The sequence below is a fragment of the Anguilla rostrata genome, chromosome 10, assembly GCF_018555375.3.
Source record: "Anguilla rostrata isolate EN2019 chromosome 10, ASM1855537v3, whole genome shotgun sequence".
Lineage (NCBI taxonomy): Eukaryota > Metazoa > Chordata > Actinopteri > Anguilliformes > Anguillidae > Anguilla > Anguilla rostrata.
In genome coordinates, this window is record NC_057942.1 from 28,145,020 (window position 1) to 28,152,592 (window position 7,573).

At 48.3% G+C, this 7,573-nt stretch overlaps 1 pseudogene; it reads right to left on the bottom strand.

Annotated features, from left to right (window-relative positions):
- Positions 1 to 831: 831 nt before the first annotated feature.
- On the bottom strand, positions 832 to 4,799 carry LOC135233123 (uncharacterized; annotated as a pseudogene).
- Between the last annotated feature and the right edge of the window lie 2,774 nt (positions 4,800 to 7,573).

Genomic DNA, 7,573 nt, shown 5'->3' on the forward strand with positions numbered 1-7,573 from the left:
AGTCAATTTCTGCTCTCATTTGGGGGTGGGGACTGCCTTGTTGTATTTCTTTTTTTATATCTAGTGGTTTTACGAATCGAGAAGGGTTTTTTTGCATCAAAAAGTGAAGAGTCTAAGCTTTACAATGGCATAAAGGTTATTAGTACCTTGGATCAATGACTGATAAAAGCAATAACAAGCACGTAACCGTCCAGACCAATGTACTCACTTCCACAGGCACATTTTAGCTGGCACCACCTGCGCATGCGTCCCACAAAACGTCCCTCAAAGGTCGTCCGTGAGTGAGTGAGTGACCACAATCTGCCATGCATAGCCCACGGCGGCAGTTCCTGCGCGCCGTGGGAAAAATTAAGACAATGTCACTATTAGACACAAGCATCTATTTTCATGGCCATTGGGGTTTAAGGGTTTAATGTATTCATTGATTAAATTTTTAAAATTACATCAAAAGAACAATGTTGGCATGTTAGGCTATGACATTTCATAAAACACTTCCATGTAAAGATGATAACCTTTTTAAAAGACAATAATGATTTCCCAGCAGCTAACTGTAAGCTGGTTAACTTGTAAACAATTTAATTCTTGTTGTCACTTTCTATGCAGGTCAACTTTTAAAAACATGAAGAGATATCATCCATAATGACTATATCATAAAAACTTCCTGGGGCAGGGAATTATTCTCAATAATCACCATTGCCATAAGTTGCACTAATTCTAGGCCAGACCTAGAGTGCTTGCCCAAAGACTGTAATGAAGTGCATACAGGATTAAACACTAGTGACGGTCTCTGCATGCGCACGCAGCATAAACAACTGTGGCTGAACCCAGGGAAGATATCCATTATAATCTATGGTCTAGATCTTTAATTTTGGAGTAGCGTGCTTTACTTGCATTTCACATTACACAAGCACTTGTTGGGAAGACAGGCCGGGCAGAAAGGCAAGGATTGGCAGCAGCAGCCAATGGGGGCTGTGTACATACATCTGCTGATGCATCTGGACACATCTTCAGTGATGTTCCTGGAATCATCGAGTGTTTCGGGTCTTTCAACATCATACACCCTCCTCCAGGTGACCCAGCCGGGGCTGATCAGACCCCAGCTTGTGTCCAGATGGCTAGCTACTTATGACCCCATGGCTCTCCTCTTTTGAGCCACAGCCATCTCTTGAAACCCTCTCTGCTGCATTGGTGGTACTGCGGATGGCTCTCCTCTTCCTCTCTCCCTCGATGCCGAAATTGCTGAAGGCTCTGGCTAAAGAACGGGCTACGAATCCCCTGCATCCAACCTCCACTGGGAGACACCTCGCTCTCCACCCAGCCTGCTAACATTTGCTGACCAGTCCCGTGTACTTGGAGAGCTTCCTTTCAAAGGCCTCTTCCAATCGGTCTTCCCATGGGACTGTCAGCTCCAACAGCACAGCTTGCTTGGTGGACTCAGACACAAGCACAATGTCTGGTCGCAGGGTGGTTGCTGCGATATGGTTGGGGAACTTCAGCTGCCGTTCAAGATCCACCAACAGTTGCCAGTCTCGTGCAGAGGTCAGGATGCCTGCAGATGTTCTTCTGGTGGGTTTTGGCTGCTTCCTCTCGACTGCATTTTCCCATCTAGTCCAAGCCCCCTGTTGCTTCATTCCCACCGCCTTGCAGGTTCTTGTCTCCTCCACTGCTGCTCTCACCTCCTCCTGAACTAGGTGGCGCCTTTCCTTCCCTCTGATGGAGTTCATTTAGGGAGTTGGAAAGGATCCTAGCCCAGCTCGGCCTCGTGTGACCACTCCCACCAGCCTCTTGTGACACAGCCTTGCCTCTGCTTCCTGAACAGCTTCCTGTGCCCTCCACTTCCTGCCAGTCCTCACTTGGATCCCTGCTTTGGCCACCTTCGGATCACTTGAGTCCCTGTACTGTACCACTTCTCTGGCTCTTGTTACCTTGAATTCCTCCTCCAAGGATTTGAAGGGTAGTTGCAGTTTGTTGTGGTGGCCGTAGAGTGCGATGCTGCTCAGGCTCTTTGGCAACCCCAGCCATCTCCTGAGGTGGTTGCTGACCCTCCTCTCTAAGGTCACGACTGTCGTGATCGGAACTGCATAGACGAGGAGGGGCCACAGGATTCTGGGAAGAATGCCATGCTGATACACCCAGGCATTGAATTTCCCAGGCAGGCCAGACGTGTCCACAGCCTTCAGCCAGTTATCCAACTCGGTGCAGGTCGACTGGATGGATGTTGTGTCCCTCAGAGAGCTGTCAAAAACCTTCCCTAAGCTCTTGACTGGCTTCTCTGTGATGGTTGGGATGGCTGTGCCTGCAATCTTGAACCGGAACCTGTCCTCCACCTTCCCTTTCCTCAGCACCATAGATCTAGATTTGGTTGGTTTGAAATGCATCCGGGCCCACTCCACCAGCTTTTCGAGCCCCTGCAGAATCCACCGGCAGCCTGGGACTGATTCTGTGGTGACTGTAAGGTCATCCATGAATGCCATGATGGGTGGTTGCCGTTGAGCGGAATTCATTCTGGGCCCTCTGCACTCCGGTTCAGCAGACTTAGTGAACATGTTCATAGCTAGTGTGGCGTGGATCGGGGCATGCCCCCGCAGTGCCCCTCCCAGCCTTATAGGCATCAGCTCAAACCTGCCACCAGGCCAGCTGTTCAGGACCCGGGACAGCGCCACTCTATGAAGCCCAGCCACAGGACCCTGGAGAGCGGCAACCTGGAAATTCCCCAACTCCCTCCTTTGCACTCAACGCACCTGAAATCAATGAGGTGACACAGCTGCCGCCACTCCAGGGAAATGGGCTGGGAGCTTAAAAAGAGGCTTTTGTCTCCCTTGAGGGGAGGGTTTTTGGGCTTCAGCAGAGCTGTTAATACCTGTTTGTAATTTTTTTCCTGTCTTTCAGAATCCGGTGGAGACGCAGGATCACATCCCTCTTCCTGCTTTGAAGAGGGATCCCCTCAGCTGTCTCCCAGTCGTCGTTACCCCTAATTTAAGTTACTTTACTTTAATTTAATTCAGACAAGAAACTTTAGTTGTTGAGTACGGTTTTGTTTTTTTTGTATATAATTTTTGTTAAATAAAAGGCCCTGTTGGGCTATTTTTCCCCAAACCTCCGGTCTGTGTATTTCTGTGCCGCCCCGCCTGCACCGTCACGCCCAGTGCGGTGCCACACTAGGGAGAACAGTGTCACAGAGATAGTGCACCCTGTGATGATACCGATCTCTACCTTGTGCCAGCTTGATGTAATTGCTCCTGAAGAGACCCTCATCCTGAAGTTGCTGTAGTAATCAGCGATGAGGTCTCTGATTCTGCTGGGGACGTGATGTTTGGTCAGTGTTAGCTGCACCAGCTTGTGTGGAATGGAGCCATATGCATTTGCCAGGTCTAGCCACAACACTGACAGGTCGTCCTTGTTCTCTCTGGCCTCCCTGATGAGCTGTGTCACCACACCTGTGTGCTCCAGACAGCCTGGCATCCCTGAAATGCCACCCTTCTGGACTGAAGTGTCGATGTAGGTATTCTTTGCCAGGTAGGTGCACAGCCGCTTGGAAACGGCACTGAAGAAGACCTTCGCCTCGACGCACAGCAGGGAGATGCTGCGGAACTGGTCTATCTGGGTGGAGTTTTCCTTCCACACCCCTTCAGCCACTCTCCACTGTTCTGGGATCTTCCCCCTTCTCCAGAAGATTCGCAGGATCTTCCACAGACGCAGCAGGAGTTTGGGACAGTTCTTGTACACTTTGTACGAGGTGCTACTTGGTCCTGGAGCAGAGCTTGCCCTTGCTTTGTGAACTACCTCTCTGACTTCCTTTAGCTGCAGCTCCGACATGTCGAACTGCACATCCGGTTCAGGGGGGTCTATTAAGATGTTGCACTCTCCCAACTCCTGCTCTCTTTCAGGGTCACTGTATGTCTTCTGTTAGTCTTTGTCTTCCTACGAGCAGGCCAGTTTCCCACTGCGCTTCTGCCCCAGCAGCTCCTTGGTGAACTTGAAGGGGTTGACAATAAAGGCAGCACGTTTTCTGGCCCTTTCGCCACGCCGCCTCCGATGCCACTCTGCCCAGAGGAGGACTCTGATCTTCTTCCGTAGGATGCACATCAGCTGAGCTAAGCCAATGCGTTCCTCTTCTCCTGCCTCCTTGTACTGGGACTTCAGCGCTTTCATCTCCTGCCTGATGTTGTGGATCCTCCCCGCTCTTTGAGTTTTTGAGTAAGCTGTTCTGGAGATTTTCTTCTCCTCTTCTCCGAACCGTTCAGCTGCGATGCTGACAATGATTGTTGTCATGGCTTGTAACTTCCTATCGACCTCTCCCTTCACCGTTGCCTCCAGAATTTGGTTGACATCTTCGTCGAACTGCTTCCACAGTGAAGTCATGTTAGCTGCAGGCCATTTGATCCACCTCCTGTTAGATTTGATGCTAGAGGGATTAGTTTGCAACACTTGGAGGTTCCGGGCACTATGGGGTAACTCCAGGTCTGGCACCTCCTGCGTCTCACCAGGTTGGACACCTGTGCGTTGTGCTGCTCCTGCCCCCACCAGACACTTCATCCTCGCTTGGTGGATCTTCAAGCCATGATCGTTCTTGCAGATTTTGCCACATACACACTGCTTGCTCATAGTCGTTTGTTCGTTGCCTGGGTCTGATGCCGTTGTGTCCGTTCGACTGGGGTGCTCATCCTCCCCCCCTCTCGGGCACCCCTGGGGGTATTTTTCCATTAGGTTCATCGTAGCTTTTTTTGGGAGTCCTCCTCACAGAGGACACAGATTGGGTTGCCAGCCCGTTCTGCCCCGATTGCCATCTCTCCAAGCTGTCACTGACTCTCCAGTCGTCACCACACTTTTCATGGTTGTCATCCAGTCTTTCCTGGCTGTCACTGATAAACTCAGGGTGTAAGCTGTGTACATACATCTGCTGATGCATCTGGACACATCTTCAGTGATGTTCCTGGAATCATCGAGTGTTTCGGGTCTTTCAACATCATACACCCTCCTCCAGGTGACCCAGCCGGGGCTGATCAGACCCCAGCTTGTGTCCAGATGGCTAGTTACTTATGACCCCATGGCTCTCCTCTTTTGAGCCACAGCCATCTTGAAGCCCTCTCTGCCGCATCGGCGGTACTGCGGATGGCACTCCTCTTCCTCTCTCCCTCGATGCCGAAATTGCTGAAGGCTCTGGCTAAAAAACGGGCTACGAATCCCCTGCATCCAACCTCCACTGGGAGACACCTCGCTCTCCACCCAGCCTGCTGACATTTGCTGACCAGTCCCGTGTACTTGGAGAGCTTCCTTTCAAAGGCCTCTTCCAATCGGTCTTCCCATGGGACTGTCAGCTCCAACAGCACAGCTTGCTTGGTGGACTCAGACACAAGCACAATGTCTGGTCGCAGGGTGGTTGCTGCGATATGGTTGGGGAACTTCAGCTGCCGTTCAAGGTTCACCAACAGTTGCCAGTCTCGTGCAGAGGTCAGGATGCCTGCAGATGTTCTTCTGGTGGGTTTTGGCTGCTCCCCAGCTCTGACAAAGGCGATGGTCTGCTTGGAGGGTCGGGACCGCTTCACCCACTCAACTCCTGCGCTGATGGTATCAGCGATGGTCTTCAGGACCTGATCATGCCTCCATCAGTACCGTCCCTCTCCAAGTGCCTTTGTGCAGCAGCTGAGGATGTGCTCCAGGGTTCCTCGCTTGGAGCACAGTGGGCATGCTGGTGACTCTGCTTTGCCCCATGTGTGCAGATTTGATGGGCTTGGAAGCACATCATACACTGCCTGGATGAGAAATTTGATGCGGTGTGGCTCGGCTTTCCAAAGCTGAGCCCAGGTCACTTTCCTCTCGACCGCATTTTCCCATCTAGTCCAAGCCCCCTGTTGCTTCATTCCCACCGCCTTGCAGGTTCTTGTCTCCTCCACTGCTGCTCTCACCTCCTCCTGAACTAGGCAGCGCCTTTCCTTCCCTCTGATGGAGTTCATTTGGGAGTTGGAAAGGATCCTAGCCCAGCTCGGCCTCGTGTGACCACTCCCACCAGCCTCTTGTGACACAGCCTTGCCTCTGCTTCCTGAACAGCTTCCACAAGTCAAAGGGGCACTTTTGCTCCAGAAGGGCAAATGGGCTGGAGTTCCAGCACCATGTTCCAGGCTGGGAAGTACAAAGGACTGCACCTTGCACACATTTCTTGTCTCCTTCTCCCATTGCAGCATGCAGTGCACCCCAGCAACACAACTGTGGTATGACAGCAACGTAACATTTAGCTTAACACAATTTTGTTTAAATTTTTTACAGAAATCTCAGAAAGATATGAATTGCACTCAATGCTCTGCAGCTGACCCTTGGTGATTGGCTCCCCAACATCACTGCTTGCAGTTATATTTTCACATTGACATCGCCATCAACATATCACCTCCCTGCAGAAGCTCAAGGGGGAATAAAGCAGTTTCACAATGATTAAAATCTATGGATGGGTTTTAACAGCTCATTGAAGCTGGAAATTGTTGCTAGCCATAGACTTTGGGTTGAGTAGTTAAAAAATAAGTTAGTGCAGTTCAAAGCACAAATTTGCATAGTAATGTGGCTATTCAACTATTCAAAAAGACAGGAGATGATTGTAGATATACTTAAAATTTAGACTAAAAGTAAAGTCATATAGAGCAATATAATCAATAGATATTTACTTTTACTACTTTTCCCTTACTGGGGCAATTTGCTTGCAGCCAAATTAAAACAGACACTCGACAGTACAAAAGATAACACATATGTAAAGGAATACAATTATCTGAAAAAAAAACAATAGTTCGACATGCAATTACCCTACAGTTTTTACTTATCAAACTATAGAAAAAATATTAAATTATGGCATCATGTAAAACGCACAATCAATAAATTCATAAATATGAAAATACTGCACTTATAAAGTGCAATGTCTGCATGTACAACATATAAATATTGCTATTTTCTTCTGGAAAACCTATATATAGTGTCTCCAAGAAACAGCTTACATATTCTATTGTAACAATCAAATTGAGAATGATAAAATATCTACATAGTATGGATTGTTACTGGCTTTTTCCTGTGAGCTGTGTAGCCAGAAGTATGTAACGTCTTTTATGACTTATCTTGAAAAAGTATAGTGTCTCCATGAAAGGGGAGAAAAAACTGGTAGCTTATACCTTCTATCATAAACAGTCAAGTGAGGCAATTTTTCCTGTGATTTCAGTAGCCAGAAAAGGCCAGCTGTAATCCTTATGACATAAATTTGATGTCACAACTTCAGTTGTTACCAAAAAATATTGACAACTAAAACTATCAATTTTGTTAAACCTTGTCACAATTGAGTTATTTTGCTTACAAACAAAATGACTCATATTTTGAAATAAATTATTAGTAATTCCTAGGCTGAGGGATTCAAACCTGGTCCTCTTGATTTCACAGTTGACGAACACCTCACCTGGTTTTGGGCCTGAATTAGTTGCTGATTTTTAGGTAAAAACCAACAAGGCCTTCAGCTCTCCAGGGCCAGGATGGCAGGCCAGGAAAATATTCTCAGGAAAATGATTGGCAACCTATTATCAAGAATTACTTATTGTTTGGATAC